Genomic DNA, 23,837 nt, shown 5'->3' on the forward strand with positions numbered 1-23,837 from the left:
GGGCTTGGTGTATAATATAGAAAGAAGGAATAGGATAGACACCCATCCTGAAAAGTGAACTTCTCCATCAACAGTGTTTTGCACGTAATAGCCTGAGGAGAGATAACTTTTAATTTGGTCAAGGAAAATGGGCAGAAGAAAGTCATCATTTACCAAAGTCCTTCCAGCTGATGATGATTATAAAACTAGAAAGGTCTTTTCAAAATATAACATGAAACAGATGTAACATGTGGAACATGATGGAACAGATCTATATCCTGATTGTGGTAATGTTTCCGTGAATCTATGCATGTGATAAAATTTTATAGAACTGTATGCAAAAAAAAAAAAACAAAAAAAAACAGACATGAGTAAGAGTACATATAAAAACTAATGAAATCTGAACAAGGTCTTTAGTTTAGTTAATAGTATTATACAGTATCCAGTTTCTGCTTTTGATAACTGTATTATGGTTATGTAAGATAAGGGGGATCTGGGGTGAAGGACACCCAGGAACTCTACTATTTTCTCAACTTTGATGTGAGTCTACAATTATTTTAAAATCAAAAATTAAAAGAAAAACACAATGATATACCACTATATACCGATTAAGATGGCTAAAAAACAAGCACATGAAACAAAAATGGATAACACCAAGTCCTGGCAAAGATGTAGAGCAACTAGAACTCACTTGCATTGCTGGTGGGAAGGTAAAAGGGTACAGCCACTCAGAAAACAGGTAGTTTCTTACAAAGTTAAACATATCATACAAGCCAGCAATTCTACCCTTAGGTATTTACCCATGAGAAATGAAAACCTCTGTTCACACAGAAACCCATAGGCTACTATTTCTAAAAGCTTTATTTATAATTGCCAATAACTGGGAGAAATACTCACGTCCTTCAGCAAGTAAATAGACAAAATGATGTGTCTATCAATGGAATATTACTCAGCAGGAATAAAGAACAAACAACAACTATTTGACTGAATCTCAAATACATTATGTTCTATGAAAGAAGCCAAACTCAAAAAGCTAAATCCTGTGTGACTCAAAAGGGTTAAAGACTTGAACATGAAAACGATACTTCCACCAAAACAAAACAAAACAAAACAAAACAAAACCATGCGCTTGGCTTACATACCCATGAAGAATACAGTGTTTGCAACTCGTCTATGATTGGATAAAGGTTTGTGAGGTCATTAGTTATATATGATGTCTCATTCAAACATGAATGCAGCCTCTTCAGTACTTTGGCCTCTAATTGAGCGATGGAAATAACTATTACCATAGAGCCGGAGGCTCTAACATTTGTTAAACAGAATGCTGCTGGGAGATCGAAACAAAAGCTTCTGGCTCTAGCTTTAGTGGATATAGCCTTTAGTAGGTGGATATCTAGTCAAATATCACTCTATCTCCTCTCCTGGCTTTTTTGCTATTAAATGAGTCATTAGTAGAGCAGATTTGAGGTTTGAGATTGTTTTATTTCTCAGCCTTAACAACTGGGTTGTCATTCCCTCCTACCCCTCACTGGATTATAAAATGTTCTACTGGGAAATGGATGTGTTTGATTTGGTAAGAGGAGGGAGGGCTAATTTCGCACTACAGCTAGTAGTCTAAATATAACTCACAAATGTTTATAGCAGGAATTGGAAGATTCCAAATGGAAATTTGAAGCCCCAGAGCTCTGAAGAAGTGTCTCATGATGATCAACATCCTTTATAAATCAAAGTCAAATTTTGATTTTGAAAGAGTAAACTCAGAACTGTTGGCTGTGATTTGTGGGGTTGAAGGATATAACTTCTACCTTTATGGAACAGATATCTGGATAATGCGTATGTGATAACAACAGTCTTTTCTCAGTAAAAGACTCCTTGTTAACTTTAAAACCGGGATTTACTAGATCGGTTTGGATTTAATGCTATCCAGTGGTCATTTCTGTTGAGCAAACACTTACTAATCATTAACCACATGTCATGCCTATTATGAGGTGTTGGGTTTGCACAGGCAAATAAGCCTCAAGCCCTGTTTTCAAGGAGTACACCATCCAGCAGGGTGGACCAAGCTATGTGCAGCCCCCTTAAATTCAGCTACAAGAGAGACGCCTAAGGAGGAAGCCCTTACCTAAGAGATGACATAAGTTGGGCCTCTGCATGTAAGTAGAACATTGTCCTCTGCGGAAGAGAAAAAGCCTAGATTTTTCAGGCAGAAGGAGCTGAGTGCTATGTGGAAGCTTTTGTAGCCATGCTAGTGTTGCGAAACAACATAAATTTATTATCTCATACTTCTGTAGATCAGAAGCCCAACCTGGATCACACTGGGTTAAAATCAATGAGCTCGAGAGTTTTGGCCTTTTCTGGCTTCTAGAGGTTACCGGTGTTCTTTGGCTCATTGCCTCTTCTTTCGTCTTCTGTCTGACCATTCTTATGTAGTCAAATCCAAGATAGAGTCTCTGATTAGGTTGGGCCCACCTGGGTAATCCAGATACTCTTCTCATTCTCAATATCCTTAATTTATTTAAAAAAAAATTTTTTAAGGACAGTTGATAAGCAATATTATATTGGTGATATGAGTTTCAGGTGTATAATATAGAGAATCAACATTTTTATGCCTTACAATGTGATTACCCCACTAAGTCTAGTAATCATCTGTCACTGTGGAAACTTATCACAATATTGTTGACTATGTTCCCTGTCCTTTTTTACTCGTCCCTCTACCTCCTCCCTTTTGGTAACCACCCCTTTGGTCTCTGTTTCTGTGAGTCTGTTTTTGTTTTTTGTTTGTTTGTTTGTTTGTCTTAGATTACACATAAAAGTAAAACCATATGGTATTTGTGTTTCTCTGCCTTACTTACTTCGCTTAGCATAATACCCTCTAGATCTGTTTGTATTGCAAATGGCAAGATTTTATTCTGTTTTATTACTGTGTAATATTCCATTGCGTATATATACACCACGTCTTCAATATCCTTAATTTAATCTGCAAAGCTCTTTTGCCATGTAAGATAATATATTCACAGGTTTGAGGGGTTAGGATGTGGACAGGGGGGCCATTATTTTGCCTCTCCCATCCTCCCACCTTATATATTTTTTTCTCCCCAGTAGTAAACTAATTTGGCACCAATGCTTATAATGACATGTATATTTTAATTTCTGTTTAAAGTTTTTATATTTATATTTAATCATACTATATAAAGTTATATATTCAAGCTCTTTCTTTGTATTGGCACCCATTGAACTACCTTTTCATTTTAAATGCTGTAATAGAATTCTAGTTAGCAGGCATTACTTTTGTTGAAGGTCACAAACAAAGCTGAAGTGACCATCACTGGACATATATCTTGACATACTTTTCCACACATGTCCTTAGGGAAAATATACTGAATTGCTAGAATTAGAATATATGTGGGTCATTAATTTTGACAGAAGAATTTGAGAATATAATAAAAGGGAAAAGAAAAGAAATGCTTGGTACTAAAGAAAAGACATTCTTTAAAAGCATCGAAGATAGAGGTGAGCATTAATTTATGGCTTAGTATTGCCATACTGTGTACGCTTCGCTGTGTTAAAGGATGACTTCTTATCTGCTCTTTCACTGTGATACCAAGAGAGATCAGTTTATTGACGAGGAAAGCAAGCAGTAGAAGCTTGAGTAACGTGCCCCAGGTCGCGGCTCTGGGATTCCACTGCATTATGCTGCGTACATCACGGGTGGTGGGGACTCCTTACCGTTAAATCCTCTGCATCTCACTCCTCGAGCTTGGTCAACAAAATGGCGAATCTTTATTCTTAGATCGTTTAGCTCTTTAAACGTTTGCTGTGCTCTTAAGTGCATTCTTAAAAATTCTCGCAGAATGGCTATAGTTTTAAATAGAGCACTGCTGTTGCACAGCACCCTCGGGGAACCCACGCATTGCCTAAAGCCTGAGGAGGCCAGTGTCTCTGGCTGGGTTGCTAGGGATGATGGAAGTGGGGCGAGTTCACCTCCTTTGTGAGTCATGCCGGATGGGATCTACTGTGGAAGATTGAGCGGGCCTCATCCTGTCTCAGGCCAAGCAGGGACTTACCTTGACCAAGGGAGTGAGCCCCTGGTCTGGAGTCCCTGTGAGAACAGGAGTTCTCCTGGCAGTTGCCACTCTGGGGTGTTAGTGCACTGGGGTTTGAAGCTCCTGAGTATGACATGAGGTCATTTAGGGCGGCTTCTCTGAAAGAGTTTCTAAGCACCAAACACACATTGCTTGCTTGGTCTGGCGTGGCAGGCCCAGTGGTGGTGGTAAGTGGTATTATTATACCAGGCTGTTGGCTGTTAGCTGGCTAATTTGGGCAGGGGAACAGCTGGGTGGTTTCCACAGTAAATTGACTTGCATGCAGGTGATAGGATTTGCCACAGGGATCATAAAAATTAGGGTGCCTTCAGGGTATAGGGGTACATCCAAATGTTCAGGCCTCATTCCACTCACTTTTGTACAGAAAGAAGTGTGATTATGCATGCAAAATTGTGTTATTGCTGCTTCAGAGTGAGCAGTGTTAGATAAAGGAGTGTCAGAGCTTTTCTAGCCCGTTTAACTCGGCTCTGGCTGGCCTGGGCCCAAGGCCTCTGTGTTCCTGGGCTTTTCTCTTAAAGAAGAGCTACATGGGAGTGCAGAGACAAGGCGCTGCTTGTGTGAATTCAGACCAGTGGCAGCTTTGCAAGAAAGGAGAGTGATAAAGTCCTTTTGCTCAACTTTAAAAGCAGGGGACTCCAATCCCTGGGCAGTGGACCAGTACTAGTCGTGGCCTGTTAGGAACCGGGCCGCAGAGCAGGAGGTGAGCAGCAGGCAAGCGAGAGCCAGTGAAGCTCCATCTGTATTTGCATCTGCTCTCCAGCCCTAGCATCACGGCCTTAGCTCCACCTCAGATCATCAGGCATTAGATTCTCATAGGAGCACCGGTCCCTGGTGCCAAAATGGTTGGGGCCTGCTGAAGGATACTTTAAGATTTTTATAACATTGTGGTTTTCCTCAGGAGAGGTTGACTTGTGGCATTTATTCTGAGGGCTTGGGGGATCTTCTGAGGGGAGGTGCTGTCTGTCAAAAGGATGGTCTGACAGGGATGGAGCTGTTGTCTGAATCTAGCTACCAACAAGCTGTGTGATCTCGTGTCAGTTATTTCCCCTCTCTGGGCCTTTAAGCCGGGGAGCTTAGGCAAGAGCAGCTGAGTGATTTACACTCGCTACCAGCACTTTGGGTACTGGTGCATTTGGTACTAGAACACTGGGTCCTAACCGACATGCTTTCCAGAGATTTTGAAATCCAATAGAGCTGCTTCTGATTCCTGGGTCACAACACTTATTGGGTCTGTGAGTGTAAGCAAGAGACTTCATCTCCTTTACCTCCTTGATCAGATGGGGATCAAGTCACTTGGATCATGGTGTGATTGTAAAGATTCAGTTCAGTTAAATGAGGTAATGTGTGAGTAAAGCACTTAGAGTATCTGGCACCTGGTAAGGGTACAGCTCAGGGGCTCCCGTTAACATGGAAACTGAGGGCCTTGCAGCACTGTGCTTTTACTTCCTGTCACAGAGCTCTCACTAGCTTTAGTTTTTAAAAAAGTTCTGGCAGCTGTGGACCAGCAGGAAGTTCATTCCCCCACTGCTTTCTGTCCTTCACATCACTTTAATTTGCTCCTAGAGGATTGTCAGTAGCTGACCTGTGGCGTCTCTGGAGTGGGCAGCTCTGCTTACTTGGCTGCTCTTTTCTTAAAAGATGATTCTATAATGTGAAATGAAACTGAAGACAAACGTGGTCTAGATGGCTCAACTTGGGATGTCTCAATTTGGGACTTCGTTATTTCAACATAGCTTTTTCATACTTCCTAACATTTGTTATTAGAAAAGAAATTTGTGAGGTATATATAATACAGTGAAAAAAAAATGCAACTGTATTTTCTCCTTGAGAGAGAACACAGGGAAGCATGAGAAGGCTTAATTTCTTCCCAAATATATATTGAACTCTGCTATTTTTAAGGCACTAGAGATGCAAAAGTAAGTACAGTTGATGTGCTCCTTGTCGTCGTGGAGATTAGTTTTTCGGGGCAGGGCAGACATTAAATTGCGGAAATACTGATTTAATTATAGTTGTGACAGTGCTAGAAGTGCGGCGTGTAATGTGTGTGATGTACGGCCCCGTGTGATGGGGAGATCAGGGAGGTCACCTGGCGGTGACTTTTAGCTTGAGGTGTGACGGATGAGAGGGAGAACGCATGCCAGGGGAGATGGGGAAGGCATCTTTCTAGGCAGAAGGAACACACAAGCACAGGTCCCTGGGTAGAAAGGAACTGGGCCCATCAAAGGAGCTGAAAGAAGGCCAAGGTACCTTCGAGTCTAGCAGCTCTGGGGCCAGAGGGGTGCGAGTAATCCAGAGAAGTAGGCAAGGGCTGGTGGCCTGGACATGGAGGATCCAGATTTTACTCCAAAGAGCAGTCGGAGGCATCGAGCTGTTCAGAGAAGGGACTGTGGCACGATTACATACATGATTTTACAGGGTCACTGTAGCTTCTTAGTGGAAAATGGCTTTGGGGCGAGGGAAGCATAAAGGATATGGGGAGACCAGTTTGGAGCTGCTGCAGTCATCCAGGTTCGTGGTGGCAAGGCCTTATACTGCTCTGGTGGGGATCGGAGATGGATATTTAGAAGGTGCAATCTACAGCACACCTAGGTGACTGGACAGGGATGGTGAGGGAAAGGAAGGATCCCAGCTCAGTTCCAGTCCTGAGCAACTGGAAGGGTGATACCATCTGGGCTGATAGAAAATATTTGGGGGAGGGGGGTTCTGGTTTGGGTGGGAATGGGGGAATGTCTGCCAGGCACTCTCCTTCCTTTCAGGGGATGCGCTCCCCATACAGGCTGTGTGGCTTTCTCCCCATCCCCCCCAGGCCTCTGCTGAGATGGCCCTTTGTCAGGAACCCTTTGAGTTCACCTTGGTTACATCAGCCCTGCCCCTCTCCACTCTTATTTTTCTCTGCAGCACTGATCACCGCCTGACAAACTGCTTTTGTTATTTGTTTAGTGTATATATATATATATATATATTTTTTTTTAAAGGACTGTGAGCTCCTGAGGGTTTTGTCTGTTTTATTATCTGTTGTATCCACAGTACTCCAAAATGAGTCATGAGTTTGATTGCCTTTTTTTTTTTTTGGTATCCTTTTGAAACTTGATTGACTTTTAATTAACCTGAGGCTAGAAGAGGTGGGGGCGTAAGGGTACTGTTCATTTGACATAGCAAGTCTTTTAAAAAAAAATTGAGGCAGGATAAGTGGAAAAGTTTGATTTTCTTTTTTCTTTTATTTTAAAATTTGGTGTTCGACAAGATAGAAGAGAGCAGCCACAAAAATATTTGAATACCACATCTTTTTTGTTCTTTTCGAATTGGTATAAAAACCTAGATTTCCATCTTTTATATTGTTCAGATTTGGAGCTAAATTATAGCACATTGTAATTCCTCTAAGCTACTTGTTTTTCTGGGAGGGGCCATTGATGTTTTGATTTCATCTATTTTACTTTCTGGGGAGAGGTATGGAGGCTAAGATCAAAACCACCTCAAAGCAGATATTTGAGGATAGCACTGGATAAAAACCTTTGTTGGATCTCTGGGTCTCCGCATAGCCAGTAATTTGAAAGAACTAATAATTCAGAAATGTGTTCTCAAATCTCACCAATTTTTGAGACTAAATCTACTGCTATAACTTGCAGAAATAAATAGAATCAATTCTTGTGAAAGAGGAGGCTGTATATATAATGGTTATGAGTATAGCTGTTGGGATCACACCTCTATTTGAATCACCTGTCACTTACTAGTTGTGTAACCTTGCACGAGTTACTTAACTTTTTTCTTTAAATAGGTATTACCAAAAAAGTATTATTGCTTGAGAGGTAGGAGAAGACAAATATACATTATTGTTAACATTTAAGAGCCAACCTAATTGATGCTATTACTCAGTTGGACTTAGAGGTGGAAGTATCTTAAAGAGAACTAAGTATTAGGGAGTATAATTTGCCTAATCCAGTGTTCCCCAGACTTGCCTGAGCATAAGAATATCCTCCAGGTGCTTGTAAAATGTAGATTCTCAGGCACCACCCAGATGTGCTGAATCCGATCTCCAGAGGCCCAGCCTGGGAATCTTGCTAGGTAGGTAGACTGTCAACAGCCTGTCCTTGGTTTCAGATATTCTGCCAAGTGGATTCGAGATCTGTGTTTATACTTGTCATATTATATCTCAATTTTCAGATAGGAAATGTGGTCACTGTTTCTGTAGGCCGTCTTATTCTGAACCTTCTCTTCAGTCAAAGCAGGTATAACATGCTTCTAGTTTCCCAGAAACATGAGGTGATGTGTACTACGAAATAGCATGGAGTCGGTGTAATTTACTCAGTTGTCTTGGCCTTCTTTCCTTCTCTTTACAAAACCTAGATCTTGTAATTCACTCTGTGAAATATATGCAGTGACATGGTCAGCATGTCTTGACAACCCTTTGTCTTCCAGAGTGTCTGAGGCCTCAGTCAGTCCAGGCTGTCAAGAGTGACACTGACCGTGGAAGCAGTGTGTCTGCACGTGGTGGCGACCCCCCGATTTTGTTTATTGGAGGCCAAGCCTGCAGAGCTGTTCTTTCCTCCTCTGAGAGCTGGGAACCAGGAAGGATGTTTCACTTGACTGCACTTGGGACAGAGTGTTCTTAATCAGCTCTGCAAAAACATTTCTGGAAAAACAGTATTGTGTTGTTTTCACACCAGCCTGCAGGTTTATTTCCCCTCTCTGGCCTAGGCTGTAACTACACATTTTCCTGTCAGTGACAGAGGAAGATGAGCATCTAGAAGTTTTACTCTGAGGGTTGTGCTTTCTGCAGACATTGCAGATGGAGTTTATACCTCTTAGAGGAATATAGGATTTTCATTTTCAGTAAGGTGGTATTCCCCACGCCAGGTGGGACTGCAGGTGGTTTTTCTCACATGATTCTGTGAAGATTTAAAGAATTTTCTCGAACAGCCATTTTTTTCATATCGATCATGGTTTTGTATTGATATTTTACTCTACTTTAGTTCACATTGGTCTTAACGGTATCTTTCTGTTTGCATTATCATGGGAGAAATTGATTTGTGCTGAGAATCTTATTTGGATGATAAGTTCATCTTCTGACCTATGACAAATCAATCCACTTTTAGGAACTTTTTAAAAAATTGAAACATTGATGTGTGTTATAAATTTGCATGTTTTTACTTCCTTAGAAAAAAGCCTATTTCCATATTTTTACTTCCTTAGAAAAAGGTCTCGAGGCATCAACCTAACTATATTTAAAGTTAAGAATCTAAAGCTTGAAAGGGAAGGTATTTCTTATTCTTTTTTTCCTTCCGCTAATATTTTCATGTGACAAAATTTTGTATCTGTCTAGCATGACATGGCGGATTCCTAAAATTTATAGTGAATTTAAAGACAACTCATTAGGTAAATGTTGTGAAATATGGGCAACTGTTTATTCCTCTAAACAAATGCCATTATCAGGGCATCTGAATGTTTTGAACCACTTCTTTGGGTGGGTGGGAAAAAAGGTTAGTTAGTATGAGTTTACGTTAGCCAGTATGGAGAGAAGACTGTCCAGAGACCTGGAGCCAGGAACATAATTAAGGTTTTGGAGTGTCATTTCACATGAATGTTTCTCAATGGAGTATATAAATAATGTGTCGAAATTGTAAAGCGTAATTTAAAATACATTATAATATTAATGGAACCTGAATCAGAATCTTCATGTAGAGATTAAAAGTGTTAATAAATGTAAAGTGCTTAGAAATATGCATGGTTGGCACACATACATAAGGGATCTTGAAGTGTTTTGATGATGAGTTAACACCTGTTTGATTTAACTTTTATATATAAAATGCCTAAAGGACTAAACCTTCCAGATAGAAAAGGCCAGAGGTGAGGTTGGTGTGCAGGTGAGGTTGGTGTGCAGGTGAGTTTGCCTTCTTCTCTCAGGCGGACAAATAGAAGGAAGCTGGTTTTTAGTAGGGACTCTCCCTCTGTGTCCCTTGGGAATTCGGTTATGGGATGAGCCTCGGCCTGCACTGCAGCTTTCTTCCCTGCTGTTCGGACTTTTTTTTTTTTCTTACCTCATTTGTAAATCATCTTTGTATGGGGAGGGACTGGAGGTGGAAATTCTAGAGTCATCTTTTTATAGGTAGTAGAGGTGATTACCCAGATAAGTGGTTCTCATCAGTCATAGCTACAGATTACTATCTTGTCAGGTGAGGGGACTCCGGTGGAGGAGGAAGTTTGTGGAAAATAGCCAGGGACCTGCGCACTCAGGTCCTGTTGATAGGGAGGAGGCAAGGCCCATGCCAGGCATTTCTAAATTGCAAATATAGTACAGAATGAAGACACAGTCTCTGTGTACAAAGGAAGCCCTCTGTTCAAAGGAACAAAAAACCCCAACTCCCTTCTTCCCCCAGCAAACAAACATACAACAAAAATGGACAATAAGCAAGATGTGCAACTTTAATTCTGTTAACTACTCATACTTAAAATTGTAACTGTTTATGTAATTATATCTAATTATCTAAAAAGTCATCCTAAGATACTTTTATTAGGGTTTTAATGATACCATGTATTTTAACGTCTCACCACATTGTCTAACCTTTTTGAAAGTGGGGTTCCTATCTTATACTTAAAAAAAAAAAAAAAAACCTCCTGTAGCACTGAACATAGAACAGAAGACCTTATAAGGACTCAGAGGTGACTTGTTGAATTGAGTTGAAGTGTGACTCAGTCAATGTATGTAGGTGGAATTTTGCAGTACTTGCCTGTGGGCGTTCACATACTCATGATGTTTATTTACAAGCTGTTTTAGTTCAAGAAATGCCTGCTAATATTTCTTAGTCTGTGTGTGAATCATGTGGAATTATCTCTGCAGACTTATTTTCTTAATTAACCCAGAGAAGAGGGAAAAATCAAACATGTTTCATTAAGTGCTCTGCTTAGAATAATTACAATATGTAACAGAGTACTTTTGTATGTAATACAAAATTTTGTGTAAAATTATGTGTAAAATAGATAATTATAAATAGTTGCCGTTGTAATTTTTAGATAATTTAGAACCCTGTTTTCATTCGTGTTACAACGATGGAGTTTGTAGACTCGATTCTTTCCCTCTCTCCAGTTCTCAGCATTGAAGGAGAGTCCCGAGGGAGTTGCTGTAAATGGACGAGGGGAGAGGAGGTCTTCTAAGTGGAGTGAGGGAGGGGCTTGTGATTGGGGGGACCACAACAGGGCACATTGTGGGAAGCGTTATTGCCAGAGCGTACATTGCAAGAGAGGGTGATGAGAGATGAATGCGGTGAAGCTGGGGCACTCCAGGCAGAGAAGTCTTTACTTTTGGGTTTTAAGCAGGAAGTGGCAAGAGTGATACAATTTCTGCTTTAGGAAAATTTCTTCTGCACCCTTTTGGATATGGACTGAAGGTCATAGCAGCGGTTGCAGATCTTATTGCTCCTCCCTCAGCCCCCCCTGTGCCTGTTTCTACTTTATTTCCTCAGGAGCTCTTGTCACCAGATCGCACCTTTTTTGCTCTGTTTAGTTATTTGCTCAGCATCTGCTTTCCTAACTAGAATGTACACTCCCCGATCAGGGATATGCCCATATCCCACTGTGGTGTCTAAGGTCCTCTGAAAGTATTTGTTTATCAATCAAATGCATGAATCAGTTTCTGCAATCAAATAGTGTCATTGTTCTCCCCACAAATTTAATAATTGATTACAAAAGGAAAAAATAGTACCAACTCAGTGCGGAACCTGGACAACACCTTAAACAAGGGATCAAAATCAGCATCCCCGATAAGGGAGAGTGGGCCTCATGTGCCTCTGGAAGTCAAACTTAGTTAGGAATATAGCATCTGAATCTAATCATGAAGAAACACCAGAGAACCCCCCACATTGAAAGATATTCTCTAAAATAACTGGCATGTATTCGTCAAAAATATTAATGGAATGAAGGACAAGCTGAAGAACTGTTTCACGTTAAAGGAGACTAAAGAGACAAGAGTTAAAAGCAGTCTGTGATCCTGTGCTGGATCCTGGGAAAAAAGGAAAAGGAAAACTGTTATAAAGGTCAGTAACACAATCGATGAAACTGAAATATGCAGAGGGGGCAGGGTAAGAGTGCTCATATCTAATTTAGCTCTCTGGATAAACCGGCGGGATTCACAAGCCATGTATCTGGGTAGCGCGAGCCATGAGCATCAAGAACCTGGAATGGGATTCGAAAGACCTGGCGTCCAGCCCAGGTGCTGCTCCTAAACCTGTGTGGCCACGGTTCCTTCTCAGAGGTTGGAGTTCCGAGATTCAGAGGCTCTGGTTAAATAACTGAATCTGAACAGCAGACCTAGTCCCAAGAATGTGAATGCTAGGGTTTTCTGTGGCTGCCAGGGGAGGTAGGATTCAGATTTCAAAAACAAATGGAAGAAAAAGTAAAGACCTCCTGACAAGATTCCTTGTTTGTTGGCACTGACATTCTTACTTGATGGTTTCTTCTTGGTGGTCAAGTTACAGTGAAAACTCACAGGGAGGTGGGGATAGATAGAGAGAAGTGCCAAGTACTCAAAACACACAGTTTTAGAGAGAATGCACGGTCTTTCTATTTTCTAGTGTGGTGAAGCTAATTTACTTTATGTGGCATATTTTGTCGTCAGTAGCATTTCAGCCCAGTTCCTCTGCCTGGCCCCACTGATAACTGAGGCTCAGTGATGATAGACATTCATAATGTAACTATGAGCCTTCCTAGGGTGGGCCAAAGAGTTCTTGAAAAACCAGCTGAGATCCCTCCCTAAATCTTGAACCACCAACGAAAGATTTAAACATTTATATACCCGTATACTGTAACTATTGAAATTAGAAAGTAATTTTAAAGCATTTTAACATAACAATGGTTGAAACAGAGTTTCCTGGTTAAACCTGAACTGATAAATCTAAACAAATGCCATTATCAGGGCATCTGAATGTTTCGAACCACTTCTTTGGGTGGGTGGGAAAAAAAGGTTAGTTAGTATGAGTTTATGTTAGTCAGTATGGAGAGAAGACTGTCCAGAGACCTGAAGCCAGGAACATAATTAAGGTTTTGGAGCGTCATTTCACATGAATGTGTTTCTCAGTGGAGTATATAAATAATGTGTCGAAATTGTAAAGCGTAATTTAAAATGCATTATAATATTAATGGAACCTGAATCAGAATCTTCATGTAGAGATTAAAAGTGTTAATAAATGTAAAGTGCTTAGGAATATGCATGGTGCGCACACATACATAAGGGGTCTTGAAGTGTTTTGATGATGAGTTAACACCTGTTTGATTTAACTTTTAATTTAAAATCCATTTTCATTTATTTGATTAGCTTTAATGTGAAATATGCATTCATCTTCTTTTGTAACTGCTTCAGGTTCCCAAGTATTTTATGTTTTATTGTAATTTATTAGTTAAATTATAGAAAGAGAACCAAGAGCAGTTATTTGATGGGAGTTTGGTTGAAATGGTTTCTAAGTCTTTCCCTTAGTTTCTGTGAATTTAAATGAGAAGCCAGATAAAGTTGCAGAATAAAAGATACCTAGACAGAATTCAATAGATCAAGCCTCTTTGTTTTTAATACAGTAGGTGAATTTAGCCTAAGCCATACTTTAAAACTTCTCTTTTATTAATTAACTGAGAGAACTGAGGAAAACAATTTTGTTTCACATTGTGCTCTACCTTTTTGCTGTAAAATATGTGACAAGTACATATTACCCCTTTTTAAACTGAAAAAGGTGCAATTTTGTGCTGTGCTACCGGTGCTTAGTTTCTGACATTCTGATTACTCTGGTGCATATTTATGTTTATATATTTATATGTAAGAAAATACTGTCTTGGCTACAGTGACAACTTTGAGGTTCGAAGAGTATATGTATAAATTATGTAGAACAAGATTATCTGAATAAATTTGAAAAGAATATATATAAAATGCTAATATGAGATCTTTTTGTGAATTGCCTTTTAGTGGTATTCTGGTAATAATGAAACCTTTCTCTTCATCATCTGTCATTAAAGTGCTTATCAGGTGCCAGGAACATGCTAAGTGTTTTATACAGTTTTGAAGTTTAATTCTCCCACAGCTTTAAGAAATGGGTATTCACAGCTCCCCTTCACAAATGAGAAAACAAGTTTAGAGAAGGGGTAGAGTACTTTACCTGCCTTAGTAGTGGCTGTTTCAGAAGTAGCGGTTTCAGATTTGAATACAAGATGGTTTGTGTCCAAAGCTTTTATATCTTAGCTGCTTTATTAAAATTACCTCTCAGAAGATGATTATTCAGCATATTACTGAGAATCAGGTTTGCTAACATTCTTAGTCAACTGCATAGGTGGGACAAAAGTTTAATTCAGTTACCCAGATTTAAAGTTAAAAAAATATAAAGGATTGCCATTAAAATGGATGTTATCAACCCCCAAAATGACAAGTGTTGACAAGGATGTGGACAAATTGGAACCTTTGTGCATTGGTAGGATTGTTAAATGATGCAGTTGCTATGGAAAACAGTATGGTGGTCCCTCAAAAAATTAAATATATAATTGCCATGTGAGTACCCAACAGAACAAAAACAGAAATTGAAGAGATATTCATTCGCACACCCATTTTCATAGCAGCATTATTCGCAAGAGCCAAGAGGTGAAAGCAACCCAAATGTTCATTGATGGATGAATGGATATATAAAATATACAAACAGGGGAATAATATTCAACTTCAAAAAGGAAAGAAATTCTGACAAATTCTGCAACATGGATGAACTCGAAGACATTACGCTAAGTGAGATGTGCCAGTTACAAAAGGATAAATGCTGTATGATTCTACTTATGTCAGGTACCTAGAGCAGTCAGAATTAGAGACAAGAAACAGAATGGTGGTTTCCAAGGACTGGGGTGAGAGGGGAACAGAGAGTTATGGTTCAGTGGGTACAGATGGATGGTGGTGATGGTTGTACAACAATGTGAATGTTCTTAATGCCACTGAACTATATGTATACTTAAATAGGGTTAAGGTGGTAAGTTTTATGTTATTTTACCACAATAAAAAAATAATTTTAAAAAAGGAAAGAAATAAAAAAGGATTGAAGTGATTGGCTGTGAACTCTTTCCTCTGAAGGATAAAAGGGATTTCTATCCCAGTCACACATTTTGCAAGTTAAATTATTCCAGCCCACCCAGACAGCACACATTGGAAAAGTTAGGGTGGTGGGAAATCACTTGAGACCTTGAGTTTTATTTCCCTAACCCCAACTTGCTTAAATCGTCATTCTCTTCATCTTGTCCAATGCAAAATGAGTGAACTTTTCTTAGAAATTGAATTCCCGGGAGGGTGATATCAATGTTCTTTCACTCAGAGCATTTTAGCAGTAGCTTTCTCAGCCCGAGAGGAAAAGCAAAGTGCAGAAATAACTTGGGGCTCACATTCAGATAACAAGATGCTTCCAAAATGAAATGTGTAACCGAGTCATGCTTTTCAGTTAAGCCCAGTGTTAGATGGTAAGTGGATGAATCGTCTGGGCTGAACTGGTCAACCGAAGGGTGTAGAATTTAGCTAATACTCAGTTACTTTTGGTTAATCTTACAGAATCTTATTGGTTCCATTCAATTCCATATGGAAAAGTTTAATGTGATACAATAATGAAGCCGGGTTGCCCTGTCTACCAGCTTTATCACCATTATGGGTTGTATGGTTCGTAATACCTGACAAGATGGGTCCGACTTTCTTGTTGGGTGACAGCTATTTCACAATGTGCAGGAGCAAGCGGTGTTGTGGTGAATGGACCTCACACTCTGGTGCAGAAAATGGTCCTTTTTAGGCGTCTTCCTATTTAATTGTGAAAAGTTCAACAAAGGAGTATTGGGAGTGTCTGACAGAAGCCTTTAACCTACTTTTGCGGGGAGAGGTGTGGGTGATGCAAGAGTTCCCCTAGTTAATGATAGTTGAAGTTGACCTGGAGAGGTTTGCATCAGGGCTCCTGGACTTCATTCTCATGACAGACAGGGGGAGGCTATTGTCACTTTTCAGTGGGAAAAGGAAGGTAGAAGTAACCAGGATGATTTCACCCCTCCCCATTTTTAAGGTCACTTTTACTACTGGGTAGAAGCTAGAGTGGAATTAGACCAAATAGGAGGCTGCTGCTGGCTCGTGCCCATAGGTGACGGCAGCGATATTAACTGACATGCATGGAGGGCTACCTATGTGCCAAAATCTTTATGTGCCTTATCCTTACTCGGCTCTGTGAGCTGTATATGGGTGGCATTCCAGTACCATTTTGTAGATGAAGAAAACCAAGAGCAGAGATGCTAAGCAATTTGCTTAAGATCACACAGCTTATACTGAATGTATCCAAGATGGTAGGTAGGCCTTGTAGGGAGGAGCTTTTTTAATTCTCCCAAAGAAATGTCATCATCAGGAATGTGGTGTAGGAAGGTCCAGGGGTGGTTGATTGCCTCAAACAGGGGTCCAGGAGCTGTGGGGTAGCTCTGGACTCATCTGTGCCTTTTTGGAAGAGACGATAGCTATTGTACAGTATCAATTGGGCTAGCCTGAGTTTTGTGGAGGAATGGGCCAGTTGGAGGCATTTGCTAGAGCTGTGTGTGCCCAGGTACCTAGTTGCTTTTCTGGGAGGTGGTAGTGGTGGGGGTGATGGACATAACTTGGGGGTGGTGGCAAAGCACACAGTGTGATTCTATTTAGTAAGTAAGCTATACGTTGATATTTATTGATGTGAGCAGGTTCTGCCAGTTCCCTAGGCATTTGGCTGAGGAATAAAGAAAAACCGACAACCAGCAGAGTGCTTTTTGTGATGTTTACTTTATACAAGACTGTGTGCTTGGCACAACCTGCTTGACAATAAAGGAAGCAAGAAATTTGCAGCCACTGAAGAATTATTTATACCAGAATGCAAAAACAGACTTCTCAAATGTTTCGTAGGCCTGTTTTCTGCAGGTGTCTGTGGAAAGTGTGTACCTCATCTACTAACATTCAGGAAGGGTGGTTAGTAGTTTTGCAGAGAAACAAGGAACTGTAATTTTCCACTCTGTTTAAAAAAATCTACCTTCTTTGGTCATGCTTATCATTTAATACGTTGGATTCAGTATTAAAGGAAAACCGATAGATAGAGAAGATCTGCTCTTTTACCTTTTTAAAAAAGATTAAATTGTTTTTTTTTTTAAATTAAAAAAAAATACACACGCATGGTTTAAAAAATTCCCTAAGCAAGTAGAAGGATATAGAAAGTGAAGGATATAGAAAGTGAACAGCCTTCTTTTCATTCTAGTCCTTTCTGGCCTTCCTCAGAGTTAGTTTCAATTTTCTTGTGTATTCTTCCATTATGTTCTGTGCAGATGCAAACATCCGCATACAATATACATACTATTCCATGCTTTGCTCTTTTCATTGGATAATACTTTTTGGAGATGATTACATATCAACACATGTAAGTTTATCCCATTTTTAAAAAATAGCTACACAATTCCAATGTATAGAATAACCAGAATTTAACCAGTCCCCATTTAGACCTTAATGCTTTTTAAACAATACTGAGAGGTCTAGCCTTATGGTACATCCTTTATTATTAACTTCTCCATTAAAGTATGTGTACATTCACAGTCTTGGGAGGCTTATCTTGGGCTTTGTAAAGCTAGAATTTGAACATCTACTGTCTCCTTTTAGAATTTAGCTTGATTAATATAGTTTCTATCCTGCCAGCAATTGTGAAAAGGTGCTGATTAAATTCATCACATCTGTTTAAACATTTTCTCCTAAAAGGAAGGTACTTCAACCAAATGTTATTTCAGGCAGGTACAATTTAATCATTAAGCCCCTTCCTTGACAGATATAGCACAATCTTGATTCTGAGCCACCAGCACCCCATTAAAATCCCCGAACTATAAGCTAACCATGATGAGCGTGGGGGCCATTCACTCCCCTAGATGAGGAATGTCATGGTAGGTGAATATGGGAAATATGCTGAGAGTCTGTTAGTGGAAAGTCTTAAGCTTCTGAGGGATCTGCAACTTACCGAAGCCAGTGGACTGTGTTGTTGCTCTATTTTTCATCTGCACTTGCGTCACCAGTTCATGGGACATTCTTCTGCCAGCTTTATGTATGCTAACCTGCCTGGTGGGAGAAGAGAGGACTTAAACTTATTAATATCAGTGCATTTCTGCAGATATTTTTCATCTTTCCAAAGTAAAAATCTTATTAGGAGGGTGTGAAGGTGTTTAAAGAAACTGGTAGTAGAGGTTTTGTTTGGGTATTTCAGTATTTAACCTGGAGTTTGGAACATGGGCTTTGCCATTTAATTCTCTAGACTATTAATTATATTATAATTACTACAATTATATTGTGGGACACACCTGGAAACCTCTGTATATACTGTGTCTCATTAGACAATCAATTAGTATGCCTTTTAAAAATAAACACAAAACAATGAAATACTAGCTTGCAGACTTGTTTAGAAGACAGTTTACTAAAATATCATTGAATAGCACCAAAAAATAGGCCCTATTTCTTTTTACTGTAGTTGCTGAACTTCTGAAAGTATGTATCTCGCTTCTGTAATGTGGTCTTGAGTGGTCATGGAGTGGGACCATCCATTAAACACATATTAATAATTACTCCTGCACAGATAATAGCTAACATTCACTGAACCACTGCTCATCAAAACCCTGAACTTTTTTGCCTGAGTTTTATGGATAAGGAAACTACAGAGGTTAGTTGAACATACAAGTTTTAAGTGTAGAGCCAGGATTTGAACTTGGGCAGTTTGTGCCAACCCCACACCATGACATTATACACTCGTCTCCAAAAGAACCCTTTGAAGCTGGGAATAATATTCCCATTTTACCTTTGAGAAGCTTGAGGCTTAGAATTAAATGACCACAGGTCATTAAAGGTCACACTGCTAATGAGAAGCCACGTGGCCTGAAATCCAGATTCTTCAGTATTGCTCACAGTTGTTATTTAAGGCAGGACCTCATGTGTGGGCCTGTTCTACATATTTTAGGACATTTAGCTTCCCTGGAACCTACTCACTAAATGTCAATAGGGACCCCAATGACTGTGCCATCCAAAAATGTCCCACATATCTCTAATGTCTTTTTCTAGGTGTCATATTTACATTTCTTAATTTTAAACTTGTTTCTTACTATTATTTTCCATTGCCTCCCATGGCAATTTTTAAATTAACAGTAATCAAACTTGACTCTTGCTTATAATTTGGAATAGTTAGAATAATTAGAATAATTGTAAATGCAAATCATTTCAATACAGAATCACAGATGAGAGAGAGCATCTCACTTAGATCCCAGTTTTATGGATTAAACACACACACACACACACACACACACACACACACACACACCCCCTCTACCTATCCCAAGGTACAGAGATGGCGGGATAGATTTTCTCAAAGCCAAAAAATAAATTGGCAGCTGGCTGGACTCAACCCATGTGGAGTTTGGGCCATTTCTTTGCATTACTAGTTTGCTTCAGGCAAATGAATTTGACTGAGCTGTGTTTATTTTCTAATGAGTGATTTCGACCTTTCAGAAGGAGACATTTGGAGGGTTAATATAATAGAAACAGCAGACCATGGAACTGCAGGACAAGTTTGTGGCTATTTTGGAAAAGTTATTGTGAACACAGTGTTTCCTGTAAGCAATTTTATAATATTGATAAAACTGGACATTTATGATGAGACTTGTCACTTGTACCCTAGGAGGTGTTTTTGCAGGCTCCCCACAAATTTAAGTAAAATAAGAGACAGGTTGAATAATCTCATATATACTAATTCCGTTGGTTCCCATGGAGAGAAAGAATACTTGGTGAATGAAAAATGTTATTGAGAACATTCACTTGTTCAGAAAATTTGTGCAATGCCTATCGAGTGACAGATACAGTTTTAAGATCTGTGGATGACTTGGGTATAGATTTTGCCTGTTGTCAATGGTGCTGATTGTTTCCATAACCTTTCTGTATCTTCAATAGAAAATAATTTAAAAATATTACTTGCCTACATCCATTTAGATCACCAGACAACTGTAATGTCCATTTTACAGTAACAGGGTTAGAAGTTAGTCATGGTAAATGTACCTACTCTTTACCTGACACTATCAGCCTCACTCATTTAATCATATGCATATAGAATATGAAACGGGTTTTTTGGAACAGATTTAGTGAAGTTGATTCATTATGCAGGGAAGGTATTAGATGGTTTTTTTTTTTTAAACATCTTTAGTCTCACAGAGTTGCTTGGGCCTCACATTTGGGTTGTGGTTAATCAGTGAAGCCACAGAGCTTGAGGAAAACTATGACCAGTGAGAAATGTCTTCTGATGAATGATGGGAGAGAATTTGCAGGTGTTTGAGCAAACTTTCTCCAAATACCCTTAAACAAATTTGGAGGTGTTGAGAGATATGCATTTTTTGCTGACTGTGGGAAAGAAAAGTTCACTGCAGTTGTTGACATACATCTTTCATTAGTGATTCAGAAATATTAGAGATTGTTTTGAAATCACCCAAGTCATAGTAATAGGAAAATAATTCTCCTTCTCCTTCTCCTTTACCTTCTCCCTTTTCTCTTCCTTATTATTATATGGAGAATGAGAATGTCTGTTTGAATTAGTAACTCACTTTGCAGACACTTAGATTGAATGGGAGCTATTTTATGTCCTTTTACTTTCATGAGGGGGAGACTACTGATTAAAAAGCTTGAGACTGGAGAACTCTTAAAAAAAATAAAACCAACAAAACAGAACAGATTTGGAGCATCTCCTGGGGTTATTCATCTTGATTTGTGTACATATCATTTACAACCATAGCTATAGTGTAGCTATACATAGCTAAATTTCAGTTATCAGTGATGACCTTGACTCATGAAGATCATGTGAAATTAGATTTTGGGGATTCTTGTTTCAAAAAAATTCAGGAAATAATCCCAGAAATATATTTAAGGAGATAGGAAAATGGTTTAGGATTCAGCATGAGTGAAAACAAGTTTCAAAATGGTATGCATATTATGTTCTCAATTTGGTAAAACCCTACTATGTTTTCCAAAACTTTATGGTGAACCTGGGTAACTCTTATAAGAAAATAAATGCTATTAGAAGTGGTAGTGAAAAACCCTAACTCTTCACAAAGCAGTGAGTCAACCATTTCTCAGCAAAGCAGAGGGGCAAAGATATAGATGAATATTCAATAGTTTAATAGCCTGAAAACATGTCCATATGTTGTGACCTGAAAAATGATTATGAAACAGTATTATAGTCCTAAACTTAAGAAAGGTAGGGGATGATGGTGGTGATTAGGATATAGATCTGAGAATCTCAGGTTAGGAGCTGGCTTGAGTTTAGTTGTCACTTTCTATGACAGACCTGATGCATGACTGTTGTTCTGACCTTGAGTGTCCTTCTTGACATTTTACCCCAACATCTCATTGGCAACTTCCTTTAGGGCTTCTTGATTCTAATTCTTGAGGCAGATAATCTGATTGGCTGACCCCATTTATTTTGCCAGTAAACACCAGTTGTAGGCTCCTGGCAAGCCTATGAATGGCTATCTTTGGTCAGGCGTTCTTCCGTGTCTAATCAGCTATAGCTGTGTGTGTGGAGTTGTATTAAGTGATACAGAAAGATGGCAGTTGAAATTCTCTGAGCCTGAGGGTGTGGCAGAATCCCCCAGAAATAGAAATAGTGAACAGAAACCCTAATATGTGTCTATTACAAATCTGATTTCATGAAATTGGTTCTCAGTTAAAAACATGTCCCATAATCTGCTCTGGAATTATATTTAATATTTTAATCTGTTTCTATATTAGAATAAGTTTGGGATTTCCTTTAAGTCCATCTGATATTCTTAATGGTTAGCTAAATTTTGCCTCTTTTTAGAAACACAAAAGGCAGCTTTTACAGCTTAAAAAGTTTATTATGGTAGTTTGGTTTTACAAATACGTTGAAGTAAAGAAAATTCAGCATGAATTTTACGTTGAAGTTTCTTTTTCTTTACTTCACATACGTTTCTTTCCTTTTCAAATACGTTGAAGTAAAGAAAATTCATGCTGAATTTTCTTTACTTCAACGTATTTGAAAAGGAACTTAGAAAGTTCTTATTGTTCTGAGTTTAATTTTTATGAAATATTTATTCTTCTCGATAGCTATAAAGAATCCAGATTCAAAAGGCATGGTAATTAGTTTTTAAAGTATTTATTAAATTACTGAGCTGTATATACTATATATTTGGGATATGACATAATCTATGACTATGAGACTCTCTGACTAGTTAGAGATAGTGTGACAGTTTTAAAGGGAAGCTACTTGGATTTATAGTTTAGAAAAAAATTTTAAAAGATTAACAGTTTTTGATCTTACTTTTGTTATAAAAACTTTTGATTGTGACATAAGACTGTGTAAAGATGATTTTAATGGAAACTAAGTTATAATCATGTCATGCGGAGGTAATTACCAATTCAGAATTTATTGGATGCACATATAATATCCTGACAAAAAATGTTTTTGTTAAGTCAAAAAAGAGCATGTGGACAATTCCTCCATCATTGCAAATATATTTCCATTGTTCTTTTTAAGCCAGGTGATGGGCATGGATTAAAAGGGTGGGGAGCAGGGTTAGGAGAAGGACATTATAGGGAATTATGAAAACAAATGTTTAGCAATGAATAAATCTTTGGAGGGCGGGTAGTAATCCAGTTTTGAAAATAATGACTAAGTGTGGGAAGTAAAGATGGGGAATCCAGAAGACTTGATTGGGCTGGACTGAGAAACTTGATTTGATATTATTGATAGCAGAGACATGAATGGGGTTTTCTTGGGTGCTTTCTAATTTCTGTCCTAGGTAATGAGGACATTATAGGCTCAGATAAAGTGTGGCTCTTGCCCTCAAGGAGCAGGATTAAATAACAAAGGAGGAAGATTATATTAGCACATCAATGGGTAGAGATTTAATAATGAACAAAACTTGTACCCATTAAACTAGAGGCATAGAGCATAGATAATGGGGCCCTTGATAATGGGGTCTGTTAGAAAATTACTTCTTCAATTTATGGATTTCTCAGTAAAAGTTCTGAGAACCTGAGACTCTTCTGGGCAACCTGCAAAAGGTAAAGCAAGGATTGAGATTTATATTTTAGGGCAGGGGTAGGGTATCTGAAGATTTAATTGGAATAATAAATACTCTTGGTTTGCAAAACGCTTTTCTGTGTACTGTACACCCTAGTTCCCATCAGTAAAAAGAAGAAGGCATTTGCCTTTCACAGGCTTGTTTCAAGGATTAAAATGAGGTATAAAATGCCTGGGAATTGTGCTTGGCCCCTATCTGGGAAGTGCTTGTGTGTATTGATGTTGGTATTTACCTCCATGGTATCAGGTGCCACATAGAAATGTGAATAGTAGTTAACATATTTTTTTTCTCCTTGCTAAACTGTGAGCTCTTTCCTAGAAGCCACTCTTTATCTTCTCTATCCCACTCAATAAATGTTAGCTGAATGAAGGGATAAAGTGCCTTTTCTTTCCTTCAAGCTAAGGAGAGCACTAGGTTTCTTTATGTGGAAGGAGAGAGGATTGGTTGCCTTGAGGTCACATTCAGGTCTTCTATGGTGGGAGACTGCAACTCTCAGTCACCTGTTAAGCAGATTCAACCCAGTAAATTTGAAGATCTAATTGGCTTTATTAAGAGATTTATGAATTGAGGATTCTGGTCGAGAGGGCGTGGAAGATATATGCTGGGACCACATCAAAATTGCAATGAAACTATAGAACAGCCATCATTGGGAGT

General features: G+C 38.9%; 1 protein-coding gene across 4 annotated transcripts in view; it reads left to right on the forward strand.

The window, feature by feature from the left end:
• SGMS1 (sphingomyelin synthase 1) overlaps positions 1 to 23,837 on the forward strand; it is a 256,609-nt gene that overhangs the window by 94,686 nt on the left and 138,086 nt on the right. Inside the window, exon 1 of one of the 4 annotated variants that reach the window (XM_039871807.1) lies at positions 2,114 to 2,132. The exons of the other annotated variants lie outside the window; for them this stretch is intronic. The gene's annotated coding sequence lies outside the window, so the exon portion shown is untranslated. Of the gene's footprint in view, positions 1 to 2,113; positions 2,133 to 23,837 lie in introns of those variants that run through there. 4 annotated transcript variants of the gene reach the window in all.

The sequence above is a fragment of the Pteropus medius genome, unplaced genomic scaffold (assembly GCF_902729225.1).
Source record: "Pteropus medius unplaced genomic scaffold, Ma_sr-lr_union100, whole genome shotgun sequence".
Classification (NCBI taxonomy): Eukaryota; Metazoa; Chordata; class Mammalia; order Chiroptera; family Pteropodidae; genus Pteropus; species Pteropus medius.